We start from the raw sequence: 19,358 nt of genomic DNA, 5'->3' as shown, positions 1-19,358 counted from the left end.
CTCTTGTATCATATTGTATCACTTACTATACTGGTGCTTCACAAGCCAGTGACTAAATGTATCTCATCTATCGACATTAATGCTTCTCTAAGCTCCCATTTAACATCCTCAATTTTTATGCAGAATGTAACCATATGTTGTAATTATAGATGTGACTTCACTGGTATTTGGTAGGATAGCCATAACCATGACAACAGTCCCTTTCCTGCCAATCTTTACAGTTGGTACTATGCTAGACTTGACATCTACCACACCCACAGTTATACATAGATTGCCAGATAGTGAAGAAATGTATAGAAACATAGAAACATAGAAACATAGAATGTGACGGCAGATAAGAACCATTCGGCCCATCTAGTCTGCCCAGTTTTCTAAATACTTTCATTAGTCCCTGGCCTTATCTTATAGTTTGGATAGCCTTATGCCTTTCCCACGCATGCTTAAACTCCTTTACTGTGTCAACCTCTACCACTTCAGCTGGAAGGCTATTCCATGCATCCACTACCCTCTCAGTAAAGTAATACTTCCTGATATTATTTTTAAACCTTTGTCCCTCTAATTTAAGACTATGTCCTCTTGTTGTGGTAGTTTTTCTTCTTTTAAATATAGTCTCCTCCTTTACTGTGTTGATTCCCTTTATGTATTTAAATGTTTCTATCATATCCCCCCTGTCTCGTCTTTCCTCCAAGCTATACATGTTAAGATCCTTTAACCTTTCCTGGTAAGTTTTATCCTGCAATCCATGAACCAGTTTAGTAGCCCTTCTTTGAACTCTCTCTAAGGTATCAATATCCTTCTGAAGATAGGGTCTCCAGTACTGTGTACAGTACTCCAAGTGAGGTCTCACCAGTGTTCTGTACAATGGCATGAGCACTTCCCTCTTTCTACTGCTAATACCTCTCCCTATACAACCAAGCATTCTGCTAGCATTTCCTGCTGCTCTATTACATTGTCTGCCTACCTTTAAGTCATCAGAAATAATCACCCCTAAATCCCTTTCCTCAGATGTTGAGGTTAGGACTCTATCAAATATTCTGTACTCTGCCCTTGGGTTTTTACGTCCAAGATGCATTATCTTGCACTTATCCACATTAAATGTCAGTTGCCACAACTCTGACCATTTTTCTAGTCTACCTAAATCATTTTCCATTTGGCTTATCCCTCCTGGAACATCAACCCTGTTACATATCTTAGTATCATCCGCAAAAAGACACACCTTACCATCAAGACCTTCTGCAATATCACTAATAAAAATATTAAAGAGAATGGGTCCAAGTACAGATCCCTGAGGTACCCCACTGGTGACAAGCCCAAGCTTCGAATATACTCCATTGACTACAACCCTCTGTTGCCTGTCACTCAGCCACTGCCTTACCCATTCAACAATATTGGAATCCAAACTCAAAGATTGTAGTTTGTTGATAAGCCTTCTATGTGCAACAGTGTCAAAAGCCTTACTGAAATCGAGGTAAGCAATGTCTACTGCACCACCCTGATCTATAATTTTAGTTACCCAATCAAAAAAATCAATAAGATTAGTTTGGCATGATCTCCCTGAAGTAAACCCATGTTGTCTCTGATCTTGAAATCCGTGTGTTTTTAGATGTTCAACAATCCTATCCTTTAACATGGTTTCCATCACTTTCCCCACTACTGAAGTTAGGCTTACTGGCCTATAGTTGCCCGACTCCTCCCTATTACCTTTCTTGTGAATGGGCACAACATTCGCTAACTTCCAATCTTCTGGGACTACTCCTGTTATCAATGATTGGTTAAATAAATCTGTTAATGGTTTTGCTAGTACACCACTAAGCTCTTTTAATAGCTTTGGGTGTATTCCATCAGGTCCCATTGACTTATTTGTCTTTACTTTTGACAGTTGAAATAGAACCTCTTCCTCTGTAAACTCACATGTAATAAATGACTCATTTATCCTTTTTCTTAACTGAGGTCCCTTTCCTTCATTTTCATCTGTAAATACCGAACAAAAATATTCATTGAGGCAGTCAGCTAGACCTTTATCCTCATCTACATACCTTCCTTCTTTTGTTTTTTTTTTTAAAGATTCTTTATTTTTCATTTTTCATTCTTCATAAACAAAGGTTGATGAACGTTTTACAGAAAAAAAGAGGTTGGTTAGTCAGGGGGTAACAATGATACGACACATGTTTATTTACACATAACTCTGGCATTGTGTTTGGTATCTCATACATTATATTTCCTTGGGGACTTGAGAGTTGGGAGGTTCGTGTGTATGACCTTACGGGTCATGTTCTCTTTGGTCAGCTGTTGTTGCGGAGGTTTAGGTCGGTTATGATGTTTCTGACCAGGTAACGGTCCCGAAGTTTGCCAGTTAATAGAGACAAGTTAGATTGTAGGCTTGTTGGGTCAGGTATTTTGATGACGGTCGTTCTATTGTTGGGGGAAGGGGGAACATTTGTCTTGGGAATTACGGCCTTTGGGTCGTTTAGTGACTGTGGCGATGGCGGCATGGCCTGGTAGGTGGGTTGGGTGCTGTGGGGAGGGGGAGTGTTGGGTAGGTGGGTTGTTAAGGGTGGGGAGAGGGTTGTGAAGAGAGGGGTTAGAGGCTGCTGCCCTCCTGGGTACTCCCCCCGAGCCCAGGGTGGGTGGGAGTGGTGTGGGGTTGGCTGGTTAGGTGTGTGTCTTCGCATTCGTTCTATGTTGGTGGTGTTGGTTGTGTGATCTGGTAGATCACCATGGAGGGTTACTGTGGCCTTCTAGCCATGGGTCCCAAACTTTGTGGAATGATTTAGGGGTGTCGTGTATCTGTGCTGTCATTCTGTCCATATCTATACTATCTGTGATTTTTGCGTATATTTGAGGGTGGGTGGGTATACGTGATGTGGACCAGTGTTCTGCAATTGCTCTGCGTGTGGCAAGGGTCACTCTTGCTATGAGTTTATTTTCATTGCGGGTGAAGCTATCCAGCGGTTTGGAGAGTAGAAGAGCCCATGGGTCGAGGGGTACTGGCTTGTCCAGTAGTCTGGATAGGAGGGCCGTTATCGTTAGCCATAAGGGGGTAAGTTTAGGGCACGTCCACCAGCAGTGGAGGAAAGTGCCTGTTTCGCCACATAATTTCCAGCAGAGGTTGGTGGGGCACTGTTTCATGGCTTTTAGGCGGTAGGGAGTGAGGTACCATCTGAAGAGCATTTTGTATGCCTGCTCTTGATGGGTGACGCATATTGAAATGGATTTGGTAGATGCCCAGATGTCAGCCCAATCTGAGGGGTCTTCGGGGGGTCCCAGGTCTTTCTCCCAGGCCGTGATGTATGGGAGGGATACCTGTGTATGGTGTGTGGTTAGAGTCTGGTATATGGTTGATATTTGGCTCTTTCTGAATGGTGAGTGGAGGGTGTCCCTTTCAAAACTGGTCAGGGATGAGGTTGCTGCTAAGCGGACTGTGTCTGTTGCTGCGAAGCTTCGAAGTTGGAGGTAGCGGAAGTAGTCGTATGTGGTTAGGGTTTCGGGGTTGGGGATGTCGGTGTATTGCAGGGGCTTTCCATTGGGGTAAAGGTGTCCTAGTCGAACTATGTCGCGGTCTTCGAAGTGGGCGTAGTCTTGTGGAGTGAGGCCTGGTGGAAACATTCTGTTGCGGAGGATTGGGGTGAGAGGTGATAGGCCCGTGGACAGCTCGAATTTGTCGCTTAGGTGGTCCCAGAGGTCTAGGGAGTGGGTGATTGTTGGGGAGGTGGGGGGTGGCAGCGATCTGTATTTTTTTTGGAGCCACATGTATTGGGAGGGGTGTTCTTTACCAAAGATGAGATGTTCTAAGTCTACCCAACGTTTGTGTGAGGGGGGAAGGTGCCAGTGTTGAATTTGGGTGAGGTGAGCCGCATGGAGGTAGAGTGTAAGGTTGGGGAGGCCTAGCCCTCCGGAGGGTTTGGGTACGTATAGTGTGGATCTACGGACTCGGGGTTTTTTCCCGTTCCAGATGAATCGGTCTATGGCAGTTTGCAGTTGTTTGAGGTCTGTTTTTTTACAGGGGATGGGTAGTGCTTGGAAGGCATAGAGGAATTTGGGTAGGAGGTTCATTTTAACCGATGCTATTCTCCCTAGCCAAGATATGGTCATCGGTTTCCAGCGTTCCAGATTTAGGAATGCTTTTTGGAATAGTGGGGGGTAGTTGGCTGTGTATAGGGTAGAGGTGTCGTTGGTGATTTGGACCCCTAGATAGGTGATCGCTGATGGGCATAGTCTGAAGGGGAAGTCCCGTTTCAGGATGTGGATAGTTGATTCCGAGAGGTTAAGCGGCATAAGGTCTGATTTAGTGGCGTTGAGTTGATATCCGGAGATTTTTGAGTAGCTTTGTAGGGTTGTTAGGAGGGTGGTTAGGGTCGGGACGGGGTTAGTCAGGGTAAGGAGGATGTCGTCTGCGTATGCTGCGATTGTGAATGTTTCGTCCCTGATCCGGAGCCCTTCTATGTGTGGGTCATTACGTATGGTCTCCAGCAGGGGTTCAAGGGAGATGGCGAATAGTAAAGGGGACAGGGGGCAACCTTGACGGGTTCCATTCAGTATGGGGAAGGAAGGTGGGGTGATGTTGGGGATTAGGAGGTGTGCGGTCGGTGTGTGGTACATTGCTTTTAGAAAAAGGGTGAATTCTTGTGGGAATCCGAATTTGTGGAGTACTGTAAAGAGGTATGGCCAGAGAAGGCGGTCGAAGGCCTTCTCGGCGTCTAGGGAGAGTATCGTGGTGGGGAGGCGTTTATGATTGGCATACCAGATGAGGTCTATAGCTCGTCTGGTATTGTCTTGTGCTTGTCTTTGAGGGATAAAACCTACTTGGTCTGGGTTGATAAGTTTTGGTAAGAGGGGGTTGATTCTTGTCGTCATCACTTTGGTCAGGAGTTTTAAGTCTATGTTCAGGAGTGAGATGGGGCGGAAGTGGCCTGGGTCTTCGTGGGTCTTACCGGGTTTGGGTAGGAGAGTAATGTTCGCTCGCGTCATGTCGGGGGGTAGTGGGGTGCCTTTGAGCATTTCGTTAAATACTTTGCATAGTCGTGGGGTGAGTATGTCTCCAAATGTTTTGTAGTAGATGGCTGTCAGGCCGTCAGGGCCAGGGCTTTTATTGGGTTTTAAGGTTTTTATAGCTGCTTGCAGTTCTTCTGGGGTGATGTCTGCGGAGATTATCGTTCTAGCTGTGTCTGTGAGGGAGGGGAGGGAGAGTGTTTTGAGGAAGTTGTCTGTTAAGGTTTGGGTGAGGTCGGTTCGGGGGTTCGGGGTGTGGTTGTAGAGGGACGTAAAGTAGTCTTGGAATGTCTTCCCGATTGTGTGGGGGTCTCTACTCAGTGTGCCGTCTGCTGTACGAATCTTGGAGATTCGTTTCGAGTCCGTTAGGTGCTTGAGGCGTTTTGCTAGCATCGAGTCTGCTTTGTTACCCTTCTCGTAGTATTTTTGTTTGGTCCATGTGAGTGCTTTAGCTGTGGCTGAGAGTGAGAGGCGTTTGAGCAGGGTCCTGGCTGCTGAGAGCTGGTCAAAAAGAGAGGGAGTTGGGTTTTGTTTGTGTAGAGTTTCTAGACGGCCTATTTCGGAGATGGTGTCCATGAGTTGTCTGTTGTGTTGTTTTTTGCGTGTCGTTGCAATGGCTATTAATTTGCCTCTTATGACCGGTTTGTGGGCCGCCCAAAGGGTGATTGGGGAGGACACAGAAGGGTCATTCAAGGTGAAGTATTCTTTTATGTTTTCTGCCAGGGACATGGTTACGAGCTTGTCTTGTAGGAGCTGTGAGTTGAGCTTCCATGTCCACGGACGTGTCATGTTGGGAATTGAGAGGGTGAGGGAGATGTCGGCATGGTCCGACCATGTTATATGGCCTATGGAGGTGTGTGTGATTCTGGATGTGATGTTTGGGGAAATGAGGAAGTAGTCGATACGGGAGTAGGTGTTGTGGGGATGGGAGTAGAACGTATAATCTCGAGTGGAGGGGTGCTGGGCTCTCCATATATCCAGGAGGTTATGTGTGTGAAGGAATTGAGAGAAAGGGGCGTCGTTGTGTGAGGGTCGTGGGTCTCCTTGAGATTTGGATGTGCGGTCCAGGGTTGGGTGGTGTGTGGCGTTGCAGTCGCCCCCTACAATGGTGAAGGTTGCCTTGAGCGTTGTTAGGTGGGCCGAGAATGTTTGCCAGAAAGCTGGGTCTGGGGTTGTGGGGGCGTATAAGGAGGTGATAGAGTAGGTTGAGGGTCCTATTTTGCCCGTGAGCGTGAGGTATCTACCTTGCTTGTCCGGGAAGGCTTGGACGTCGGTCAGAGGGCAGGTTGTTTTAAGTATGACGGCTACTCCTTTAGTTTTGGCTTCTGGTGAGTTGGCATGGAAGCTGCGGTTGTAGTGTTTGTTCCGGAGTGGGAAGTGTTTGTGAGGGGTGAAGTGGGTTTCCTGAACTAAGAGAATGTCTGCTTTTTGGCTGTGGGCCCATCGTAGTAGGGCGTGACGTTTTTTGGGGTTGTTAAGGCCTTTTGCGTTGATGGAAACACAGTGTAGCTTGAGTGTCATGGCCGGGGTTGAGTTGGTCAGGTGCTGGGGTGTGTCTGTGTGGTGTGGGAAGATCTAGAGATTGGGTATCGGGGTCTGGGTATTCCCAGGAGGGCAGCAGGGGGAGGAGGGTATGGCGGGACGGGTGAGGTATACGGAGGGGGTATAAGTGCTGGTCTTATCTCGGTTGCCAGCAAGGGTGGTCTGTGGTGTCTGGGGTCTCTCTGGTTGGAGTGGTCAGAGACCGTCGACACAAATCAGGTCGTGTGGGGGGAAGAGGTCGTCTGTCTAGGAGTGGGCGGCAAACAATTTGCGATTGTAAGTGGGCAGTCTGGTAATAGTGCAAAACCTGGTGTAATGGAACCTGGAGAGTAACTTTTGGAACTATTTACAGCAGTGTGTACTTCTTGCCGCGCCTCGATGCGACATTGGGTTGTTTGGTGTGTTACGGCTTAGGTCTCTTCTGTGTGGGTAATACGTCGTGGTTTAGGGGTCACGTCCCCCCGGGCCCCCCTAGGGTGGAGGCCAGTGGAGCCCTGAGGTCGCCCAGGGCCCCCATTGCTGCCTGAGTATCTCATATCCTTGAGGCTCAGGGCCGTCGCGGCCCCCCGCCTCCCCCGTCCCGAAGGCGGGGGGAGGGGAAAGGCCGCCAAGACCCAGGCCGTGTCCTCTCCCGTCCCCGTCCCTGACAAAGTGGCACCGTGGTGCGGCACCCGATCTCCGGACCGTCGCGGCCTGCCGCCCCCCCCGCCCCCGGGGGGGAGGGGGGGAGGGGAGGGCCGCCAGAGCCCAGAGGTATCCTTCTCTGAGGCCGAATCAGGTGTAACCCGTGTGATGCAGTGCCCGCCCCAGCCGGGACCGTCGTAGTCCGCCGCCCCCCCGTCCCATGGGGGGGGGGGGGGAAGACCACCAGGGAACCGGGACCTCCCTCCACCCATCTCAAGTATAAAACAGAAGCTTTCTCCAGAGACCGTGTCCCCCACTCCAGCATCATACATAAAACATAAAGCAGAGATTGTCCCCATAGAGCCCCTACGGTATTCTCAGGGTTCCCAGAGTTTTGTTGGTCGCGCCGGAGGCGCCGCGTCCACCCCGTGCCCGGGCCGTCGCAGTCCGCCGCCCCCCCCCGCCCCCAAAAAAGGGGGGGGGGGGAAGACCACCAGGGCCCCAGGGCCTCCACCCCCAGCCCCAGGTGTAGGACAGCGGCTGTCCCCATGAAACCATACCCCCACCCCAGCCCTGGGCATAAAACAGAGAGTGTCCCCATAGTGTTCTTACGGTATTCCCAGAGTTCGTAAAGTTCTTGGAGATCGTGTTGGTCTCATGGGTCGGTGTCCAGCCTCTGGGTGTTGGGGTGTACTTTAGGTCGATCAATAGCTGAGTGGGGCCTTAGGCATATACGTCCTGGGGTGCTATGCTGTATTCCTCGAGGTGTTGTGTGGCCCCGCTGGGGTCTCCTAGGGCCGCGGGCAGAGGCGTGCCAATCCGGGGAGGCCCAGCGCCGCCAACGCGGGGATCGGTGCCGGAGTGCAGAGTTCCCAGGGGGGGTCTCAAGAGCGCTGAAGTGTTCGTGCGGTGGCGGGGCGAGCGCGACAGCCAGGGTCTCGCGCCGGGCCCCGGGGTTTGCGGTCAGGTCTCTAGGTTGGTTTCAATGCGGGTACCAATCAGGGTTCTTCTGTACATGCAGCTGGGTCTAGTGTGGCGGGAAGGGTCCGTGTGAAGTAGCTGTAATTAGGGTCGTTGTGGATTCGGTCGAGGCGCGGCAGCCGTGCCGGTGTGTGGGTTTAGGCTGGGGGCTGCCTGGGGCGCTGTCTTCTGTCGCGCTCCCTTTGCGGCTGTTGGTCCCATGTTCGGTGTTGGGCTGCAGGTTGTTGCGAGTTTGCGGTTATGTCTCGGGCAAGGTCCTGGAGGCCTAGTTGTTCGGCAAATTCCTGGGCTTCTGATGGCCTATACAGCGTGTATGTGCGGTTGTCGTGTCGCACCATGAGTTTAAACGGATGGCCCCAGGAATAGCGAATTCTTCTTGCTTGTAGTGCTTGGGTTAGAGGTTTCAGCTCTCTGCGTTTGCGGAGGGTTGTAGGCGCTAGGTCCTGGTATAATTGTACCGCATGGCCCTCTATTTGAAGTGGGGTCTCTCTAGTTGCGCGCATTATTGCTTCCTTAATGTGGAAGTAGTGGCAGCGGACTATGATGTCCCGTGGTTGTGAGGCAGTTGCGGAGGGCGGGCGGAGGGCCCTGTGCGCTCTGTCGAGGAGAAGATCTGACGGTGGAGCGTCTGGCAGCAAGCTGCTGAAGGCCTCATGAAGCATGGCGTTGAGGGCTTCTGGTGCGGAGGATTCCGGCAGACCTCTTATGCGGATGTTATTCCGCCTGGATCTGTTGTTCAGGTCTTCTTGTAGGTCCTCTAGGTTTGCTATTTGTCCCTGCACTTCCTTGAGTGTGGCCTCATGGCTGGAGGTGATGGCGGTAACGTCGGCCATTTTGTTTTCCAGGGTGTGAGTGCGTTTCGTTAAGTCAGTCAGGCCCTCTTTGAGTGGGGCTAGGTGTTTTGTCAGCTCATCTGCCACTAGTGATTTCATGTCAGATAGTAAGTCTTTTAGGTCTTTCCTTGTAAGGGGCGAGGGCTCCCTTTTGCGGCTAGTGACGCTGGTGTCAGAATCTGAATCTGAGGCCTGCAGGCTGTGTGTGTCTGGCAACTCTTTGTCTGACCTGACTTTGAAGATTGGCGCTACGGCTGCTCCGGTTCTGGATTTTCGTCCCCCTCCCATCTTAACGCGTTCCGTTGTGGGTCGGGGTCGCGGAGGTCAGTTTTCGGGTGTCTTTGTGCGGTATTGCCCCTAATGTGCGTTGATAATTGTATTGCCGCCACGGAGCTCTCCTACAACGCGGCCATCTTCGTCGGCGGTTAAGCTCCGCCCCCCCCTTCTTTTGTTTTTAATCTAACTAATCCTTGTTTTACTTTTCTTTTCTCATTTATGTATCTAAAAAAGGTTTTGTCCCCCTTTTTTACTGACTGTGCTATTTTCTCTTCTGTGTGTGATTTGGAAGCTCTTATAACTTGCTTAGCCTCTTTCTGCCTAATCTTATAGGTCATTCTGTCTTCCTCACTCTGGTTTTTTTTATAATTACTAAATGCTAACTTTTTGTTTTTTACTATTTTGGCTACATCTGTGGAGTACCACAGTGGTTTCTTGAATTTTTTGCTTTTACTGACAAGCCTAATGCAATTTTCTGTTGCCTTCAGTAGTGCAACTTTTAAATAATCCCATTTATTTTGGACTCCATTTAAATTGCTCCAGTCTGATAATGACTCCTTTACACATATTCTAATTTTTGAAAAGTCTGTTTTTCTAAAGTCTAAAACTTTTGTTTTTGTGTGGTGTGACTCAGTCACTGTTCTTATATTAAACCACACTGACTGATGATCACTGGATCCTAAACTTTCACCTACAGTAATATCTGATACCAAATCTCCATTTGTTAACACTAAATCTAGTATGGCCTCTTTACGAGTTGGCTCCTCAACGACTTGTTTTAGAGACAATCCCAGTAGGGAGTTTAGAATATGTGTGCTCCTGGCACAAGTAGCTATTTTTGTTTTCCAATTTATATCAGGAAGATTAAAGTCACCCATGATGATAACTTCCCCCTTCATTGTCATTTTAGCTATTTCTTCAACTAGTAGATTATCTAACTCTTCAATTTGTCCTGGGGGCCTATAAATCACACCTACACGAGTTACTGTGTGATTACCAAATTCTAACGTAGCCCAAACTGACTCTATGTTCGCCTCACTAACCTTTATTAGGCTAGATTTTATGCTATTCTTTACATACAGGGCCACCCCTCCCCCTTTCTTGCCTTCCCTGTCTTTTCTATATAAAGAGTACCCTGGTATTGCTATGTCCCAGTCATTTTTCTCATTATACCATGTCTCAGTAACAGCGACTAAATCTACACTATCAGTTGCCATTATTGCCACAAGTTCATGGATCTTATTCCCTAAACTGCGAGCATTTGTAGACATGACTCTAAGCTTATCATTTTTTAACACACTTGCTACAGGCACCTTCTGTCCTTGTTTTGGGGGACAATTGGATTGATGTTTTATCACCCTTTTGCCCCCCCCCCCCTAGTTTAAATACATCCTAGCAAAACCTCTGAACTGCTCACTGAGAACATTTGTTCCCTTTTGAGAAAGATGCAAACCATCTTTTTTGTACAGTTTATTTCCATTCCAAACAGAGCTACCATGAGCAATAAAGCCAAATCCTTGCTCCCGACACCATTCACCAAGCCACAAGTTAAAGTCCCTAATACGCATCCGCCTGTCATTCTGAGTGTTATGCACAGGCAGGACTTCAGAGAATGACAATGTGGAAGCAACCTGCCGTATATCATTGGCAAAAACACTAAAAACTTCCTTAACCTCTGAAACCTCATTGCAAGCCAAGTCATTTGTCCCTAAATGGACAAGTACATCCAATTCCCCTTCCTGCTTTGCTTGCTTAACAATATTACCGATACGTCTCCTGTCTCTGTGAGCAGTAGCTCCGGGAAGACACCTCACAAGACCACCATTGTCCATCTCCACACCTCTTATGATGGAATCCCCCACCAACAACTGCTTTCTATTAGGCCTCACCAAGCCTCTCTGCACAACACCACTAGCCTCAGTGCCTCTCTGCACAACACCACTAGCCTCAATGCCTCTCTTCACAACACCACTAGCCTCAGTGCCTCTCTTCACAACACCACTAGCCTCAGTGCCTCTCTTCACAACACCACTAGCCTCAGTGCCTCTCTGCACAACACCACTAGCCTCAGTGCCTCTCTGCACAACACCACAGAGATTACATAGTCTTTTCTCCAGAGTCGAACAGCTCTGTCTGTCATTGCTCATGGTGATTGTATGCATCTGCTCAGCCAATCAACTCATTTACGAAAAAAACAAAAAAACATAAATAATTTCTTGAGCTTATGTTGCTTCCAGAGGCAGTTTGGGACTTGATACTGATTATTGCAATTGATTATAAGTGAGTATCATGTGCTACACACATCAAGAATAGGCTCACCTCTTCCATTATTTTAAGTGGCTTTTATTTCACTGATAGAGTGTTTGTTAATTGTAGACGTTTTCACTTGAAAAGCATATTGCTAAAAAATAAACTAAAGTACTAAATAATATGTTTTTTCATTTCTGAACATCATTGTGCATTTAATACCAACCTGAATTCTAACTGGCTTATCATTAGAACTTAGGAGTGTTGGTATCCATTGGTATATCATGCGGCCGCAAGGCTCCAGACACAGGGTTATTTGTAGATTGTTTTTCTAAACATTCAGACAGTATGTTCCATTTCCTGTAAAACTTGAAAAAAATCGATTGTGACTTCATATTTTTCGTGATGAGGTGTGCAGAAAAATAAGGGAGTTACGGTTTGTTTTGTCTGATCGATGCTTTAAACTTGGCGTTATTGATTTTCTCTTGTGCATAATGGACTGCCTCAGATATAAATATAGACTATGCTTTCTGTGGTCTATACCTTCATTCCAGTGTGCTAGAAGGATTTCTGCTTAGGCTATTACCTTATTTAACCTCTTATCAGGTTTATACAAAATTTATGAGGGCATCATTTTGAAACGGTGTGAATAATATCCTTGCATAGTGTCAGGGACCTCCTGATCTCTTGTATAATTCGAGGTTTACTAATTGAAATAAAGGTATGAGCTCGGAGAACAATCGCACAGACACCAGTCATATAATCAAACTTCTGATCCTTTATTGGGAGAGCAAGGGTATTTATACAGTTTAGACAAAGAAGGTATAATGGCAGAAGCATTTCTAACTAGTTTCATATAGTATGCCTGTGATCAATCAGTCATGTGACCTCCGAGCGTTATTCCTTAGCAGGGTCCTCAGGTTCTGTGCACATCCTGCAACCCACACATTCTTGATAAAACATTTATTAGGCTACGTGCCTTATTCGAGATCTGCTACACAATAACTTTTTAACCTTAAAAACCTATTGAAACTGGTGGTGTGGGACAAGATGGAGGGACATGGGCTCCTATCCTTCATAATCGTAATTTTAAACTTCACCTAAACACAGACTTTTCCGAGTATTCACAGATAGCAATGCAATGTTGTTTGTGTGGTTGCCAGTGTGGTCATATAACTTGCTTTGAAGTGATACAGAGAACCATTGCAACCAGCTTTTCGAGTTACTGTTACATTTTTATCAGATACTGTAGATATTTTAAAAAGGTCTAGATATTTTTTGGAGAAATAGCAGATTAATCCAATAATATATATAATTGCCATTTTTAAATCAATAAGTATTTTACCCTGTTTGTGACATAAATGGATATTGGTTTAAATTGGAGTTTTCACTTTCTTTTGGATCAACCACTGAAACAGATGTGTGGTAGGTTGAATTTGATAGACCTAAGCCCCTTACAATTCATGACCATTTAGGATTCAGTGAGATTTGAAGAAAGGAGATTTCACATACAGCTGAAGGAGAAAATTATTGGGTAAAAGAGTTTTTCTCTTTTTGGGGATTGATTGACAGCAGATGTAGGTGCAGTTAAAAAAGCAATGCCTGGATTGTCTGTAACTGGTAGTTCATCCATTAGCTGTAGTCTGCAGGTGTGGAAGCTAAGAGAATGACTGTTTTTCAGGTGTGAAGTGAGGCTGTGTGAGTCAAAGTCGGGATGGTGTGACAAAGCCTGCATAAACAGAGTGATTTAACTGGGCTTGTTAACTGGGGTTATACTCAAAAGAATATAAACTACATATGTCTACAAATATCATCCTACTTACCATATAGAACATTTGGGTAGGTCAATATCTGCAGAAAGTTAACAGCTAGATGTTCTATTTTAGAGTCCCTTCATGCAAAAAAAATATTTTATAGAGGGACAATTTTATTGAGGGACAGTGATCATATGAAGCCATTTAGTATCACATAGTTATTTGACTCCTTTTTAAATCATAATGATAACTGAAATCACCCAAATAGCCCTGGTCAAAAGTGTACATACCATTGAATGTTTGGCCTTGTTACCAACACACAAGGTAACACACACCGGCCAAATGGCAATTAAAGGTTAATTTCCCACACCTGTGGCTTTTTAAATTGCAATTAGTGTCTGTGTATAAATAGTCAATGAGTTTGTTAGCTCTACCGTAGATGCGCTGAGCAGGCTAGATACTGAGTTTAACGGATCCCCTATACTCAGGCTGAGTGTATCCATTGTAAGTCTCCCAAATCCCAAGTGAAACAGTGATCAGAGCCCTTGGTTACGCTAACATCAGCTAAGACTTGATGAAGGGTACAACAGGAATATTGTGTTTATTTGGTTACACGTGGCTTTTATGCACAGACCCCTACAAGAAGTCTCTCATACAACATTACAGGAGTTTCAATCCCAAGATCCTCTGTGTCTGAGAGATAATTGCATGAGGAAACCTCTTTAATTTAATTATCCCTATGGTACAGAAAAATCTACAATAGTTCCAAACCTCCCACAAACACATTTTTATATTTCAAAAGGGGTTAGTTGATTGCATGGAAGGCCAGAGCTTAAAGCTTAAGTTCTTCTTTGAAGTAGGGACCCCCAACAGAGCTATTCTGTAAGGTGTCAGAAGTCACACATAAGTGGCTTGGAAGTCTGGGCTCTGTACAGGAAGTCTGGGCTCTGTATAGGAAGTCCTTTGAAATGGTAATGATCATTAACTTTCAAGAAGAACCAAAAAGAAACCCTTGTGTTTCAATATGAATCCAAAAGAGACATTTGCTTAACGCAATTATCCCCCAGGCACTAGAGTTATAGATCATAAAACAGAAAACTATTAAACATACATTCCACACATATAGGAACCCTAAAAATAAACCAGGGAAATGTCTTGTAAATAGAAGGCAAAGTGTTAAAGTATATGGCCCATAGTCGGTGGGCAGGAGGCTAGCTTCCACACATCCAGGGTAAGGAGCGTTCGTCACACTGAGCCATTGGGAGCAAAAAAAAAACTGTCAAGACCTGTGTAACAAGTTAATGGAACTTTATAAAGATGGGAAAGGATATAAAAAGATATCCAAAGCCTTGAGAATGCCAGTCAGCACTGTTCGATCACTTATTGCTCACTCATGTTTTCTTTGAAAATGGCTCATATATTACCAATTCTCCAAGGGTAAGCAAACGTTTGAGCACAACTGTAAGATCATTAGCATTCCTAAAGTTCTTAAAGTTTAATACGTAGTATGAAAATATAAGGCACAGTTGACTAGGAGAGTATAAATCAATAGCAACATTAACCAATCATGGGTGTCTGATAAAAAGTAACCCAGAGACATGTTCAAGGAAATCCAAATTGTTAGTTCGAGCGTGCTCGGTGAAGCAATCAGACACACAAGACAATTGTGATTCGAAGATTACTTCCTCTTTATTGGGATAGCTTACAAGATTATGTAGTACTTTGTGACTTGCGCAACAAAAACAGGATGTTTTTTTGTACCATAAAAGGAATTTACAGAACTAAGCATATTTCAACGGTTGTATATAAAAAAACATAAAGTTAGTTAGGACATAAGAAGGGGGGCTGAGGGTAAAGCTGCAATCGTCTCCTCAGAAACCACAGAATGTCACAAGTAAAGAAATTATGCTTTCTTGTCAGACACTGAAACTAGACTAAAAGTTCAAAGCATAACATGATAGTAAAAACAGACTGGTCATCCAGTCATCCGTAGCTTGAGCCTGAGGTCTTTATTCCTGCATCAATATATATATATATATATATATATGTGTGTGTGTGTGCAGTATTCTAGCCTTGCTGCTTGTATGAACATCTCTGCCTGGTGGCATTGTGTTGCCTCTTGTGTAACTACTTATTATGATTGAAGTGAGCCTGAGATAGATCAATGACTCATATTAAGTTGTGATTTAAGAAGCAGGACTGTTGTCTGACTGGGCCTTGGTGTTCTTAAAGAAGCTCAGTAAAGCTAAGTAATCACTTCTTGACCTTAGTGATGACTAACATTGCACTCACTGCAAACAGAGTAACATAAAGTCAGATACATTGGATACATTATAATATTTTTTTTCAAAAACCCTGAAAAATACATTATCTTTAAAAAGGCATGTTTTAAGCCGTTATGTAAACGTATATTTAAAATGACATATTGCTTGCTGAACGAAAAGTTTGGAAGCCAAGCGTAACATGATCCAAATTGTGGCAAGTTCGATGAAATCTGAGAATGCTGTAACTGGATACATTTGGGGATGTATTGATTTGTAAGTATACAGAATTTGCGTTAATATTATTTTTTATTATTAATTCATTAGCATTGCTCAGCTGTGTATCCATTACAGATATCCTTGCCTGATCCCATAAAGAAGGAAAATTAGTCATAAATCCTTCAAAATGTGAGACTGACATTGCACTACACACTGCCCTAACTCAGAATAATAACTTATATCACATCGACCAACACCACAGCTGCTATGACACAGATGAAAGCCCCTCACAGAACATAATTTATTCTATTATTATTATTATTTACTATTATATTATTTACTATTATTATTATTTTATCAGCAGTTGACATTTTTTTTGTCAGATTTGTCTTTGGATTTACTTTGTCTCATCCACCCATTGCACATTGCTACAGTATATGTTGGCATTGTATAGCTCGTAATGATGAAGATGAGCTATGAGAAGAAAGCTCCAACTTTAAGCCAAGTATCAGTACTGGAAATGGCAGGGTGTCTTCAAGGAACGATACTACAGTCACGATTTCACAGTTTGGAGAGATCTCTGAAAGTAAAATAAACATTAATTTATCTGTTTATACATTTTCTTCAGTTTAGTTGAAGGTCAAAAAGCATAGACCCACAAAAGCGGCACTAGCAAAGGAAGGCTCCAGGCAGTGTGTCTGTTCCAGCATCACATAGAAGATAGCTGCTTGTTACATGTTGTGGTAATGTATGGCCATACTATATAACAGAAATAAAGATTCATATAATATAATACATCATATAATATATTGATGCTCGTCTACCATAAAGTTAATTTCAACATAAAAAGGAAGCTTGATTGAACAATAAAAATTGGATAACAGCCGGCCCCTGATTAAACCTTTGCGTGGTCACTGTGGATAGATACCAGGCAGTCGCTACTTATTATCTGTGTTGTAAATCAGCTCACAGTTTATTGATTTGACGTCTCTGTTCGTAAAATGAATTTCACAGTTTCTGAGGTAATTAATGACCTTTAACTATTGGCATTATTAATCATAATCGTTATTATTAATGTCACAGAAGATCAAGTCTTGGTTAAAGGGACTGTGTCTTGCAGATCGGAGAGCGCACAGATAAATCATGTGCATTAGACTGCAACAATTCAGGAATTTAAGGATTCATTTCAGATCAACTCAGCAAATTAATTAAATTCTATAACATCTGCAGAGAAAAATACATGATAGCTACTTACCTCCAGCAGAGATTCACCATGTTCGTAGATTTATGGCTGCTTAGTAACACTCACTCCCAAACTCCTGCATTTTCCTGACATGATTGGTCCTGCTTGAGAAGACTTCCCCGATCACCTTGCACCTCCACCATGATGCCAATACAAAGAATTCATTGCCCGAGCTTCAGTGTCCCTCCATTTTAATATGCCTATCGCAAGCGGGAGGCATATTGGAATGGAGGGACACTCCATTCCTGTAGAAGGGCTTACCTGTTCTTTAATTTAAATAAGTCGTATCTATAATGTCAGGTACATTTTAAAGTTCACAGAGAAAACATAAGTGACTGTGGGCTCTGGGAGATGATGTTGAACAAGGCTGACACTTGTAAGTAATGGTGGATTGGGAGCCATCAAATTGCAGAAGGTTATGAAGAAGATATTTATAAGGAGATATCAATGGTGGCAGGGAAAGGAAGATGTCTACAGGGGGAAAGGGGAATAAGTACAAAAGAAGGCAGGAAGAGAAAACCTAATAACTGTACACAGTCACAGAGTATTGCTCAGTATGACAACAGCTATGCCAGCAAGGATTCTAAACTTTAGATAAAACTGGATTCATTTCAAGTTAATTTCCTGTCTACACACTTTCTTCTAGATTGGCTACAACAATTGATGGATGAAAACATGGGGGGAATTTAATCAAACACTTTATTTAATGCATGAAAGAGTCCCTTTCACTGAAGACTAGTTTATAGGGGCAGATGGGGTTGTGTCCCCACAGGTTTTTTTCCAACGATAAAAATAAAATATGAGCATAATAGGGACTAGTGATTAAGAGTTTTATAAAGAACTTGTGTCTAGCATGATTAGTTCTGAATTTTCCTCTCCTTGTTGAAGATGCTCTTTGGAGATAGGGCAATAAAACATATCGGGATTTTGAGGCATTATTGAAAAATACCTTATTTTGCTGACACAGAGCCCCCAGACATGCATAGTCCACTCTAACAGGATTTCTGACAACACGTACTGGCTTTGCCTTTGGCCGTCAGATCCTGGACACACTAATAGACAGACCTTTACATAATTCTGTCTTCTTAGGCAGCTATTCATTAACATTATCAGAGGTCCAGTTGGTTCATAATGTTAAACAAGTCATGACATCAAGTTGGGACAGGTGTTAACTACATGAGGTTAAGTGGACAGAGCCCAAAAAAGCCAAGGGGCAAAACTCAAATTTCAGGGGTAGAGTCAAGCCCGTCATCATCTGAAAACTTCAAACTGGTCTCTTTAATATGCCTTTCACATTTTCACATTTTAAGTTGTTTTTACAAAGTTACATTTAATATCTTCAACAAACAACTTGCAGGTTCCCACATATATCTCACATCTTGAAATATAATGAATTTCTAGAGTAAATATTTAAATCCCTAAGGCTATTGTCACATTTATTTCATATGTATTTTTAAGTGTAAGTGACAGCAGAGTTGTAGAGTAAATTCTCAGTCCACAAAGGCGCACATTTAGAAATGTCCCAAAGTGCATGGTAATATTGTGAGCCATGCTTAGTTTATATCAGTTTTTATTCCAATAAGTCAGTAATTTCAATAGACGAAAAAAGTTATTAATTTATTCTTATGCCATTTTCCTGCTGTACAGCTTAATGTAGTAGTTTTGGTGAATACAGGCTAAGAAACATTGCTGTTTTTGAGAGAATGCTATGTATATATTTGTTAGATTGTCTCTAGTGGCTGTCAATCAGACAATCAGTCATTCAGACAGTCGCTATAGGCACTTCCGTGTGAAGAATATAATTAATTGAAATCTTTCACATTCTGTGTGGATTCAGTGCTTCCATATAAGGAACATCGGATTAGCTAGCTGCAACAATTGCTGCACATGCTCAGTAGCTCCTTTTCTGAGAACCATTGGATTGGTCCTAAGATTGTTAGATAGTTTAGAAATTTACAAGCATTTTTTTTTTATGTTAGGCATTTTTTATGTTAGAGTGGCATGTATTCTAAGCAGGGAACACTTTAACATTAAATATGAATATATTTATTTTTTAAGTGAGAGGTTTTTTTTTTAAATCTCCTGCTGAATATAAGTCGCATACCAGATTATTTGGGTGTTTTTATTTAGTTTTTTTACAATTGTTTTAATTCTGTTTTTTTTTTAGAATTGTTTTATTTGTAATTTTTTTTTTTTTTTTACTTCAGATGCATTAGAAGATACATTCCACTGCGGGGTAGTTCCAGTAGGACACATTCCCAAAAATGTTAACCACAATACATAAGGAACACATAACAAATCAAAGGGCTTGCAGTAGCTGCAAATACTAAATCTGCAGCTATTTAAAATCAAGATTGTATATACCCCCAAAAAATAAATGTAAAAAGAA

General features: G+C 43.6%; 1 protein-coding gene across 10 annotated transcripts in view; it reads left to right on the top strand.

Annotated features, from left to right (window-relative positions):
• The window catches only part of BICD1 (BICD cargo adaptor 1), a 193,648-nt gene that overhangs the window by 98,456 nt on the left and 75,834 nt on the right, over nt 1-19,358 (top strand). The gene's annotated exons all lie outside the window — the stretch shown is intronic.

This window comes from Pelobates fuscus, chromosome 3 (genome assembly GCF_036172605.1).
Source record: "Pelobates fuscus isolate aPelFus1 chromosome 3, aPelFus1.pri, whole genome shotgun sequence".
NCBI classification, from domain to species: Eukaryota; Metazoa; Chordata; class Amphibia; order Anura; family Pelobatidae; genus Pelobates; species Pelobates fuscus.
Note: the sequence above shows the minus strand (reverse complement) of the source record. Positions and strands in the feature narration are given on the sequence as shown.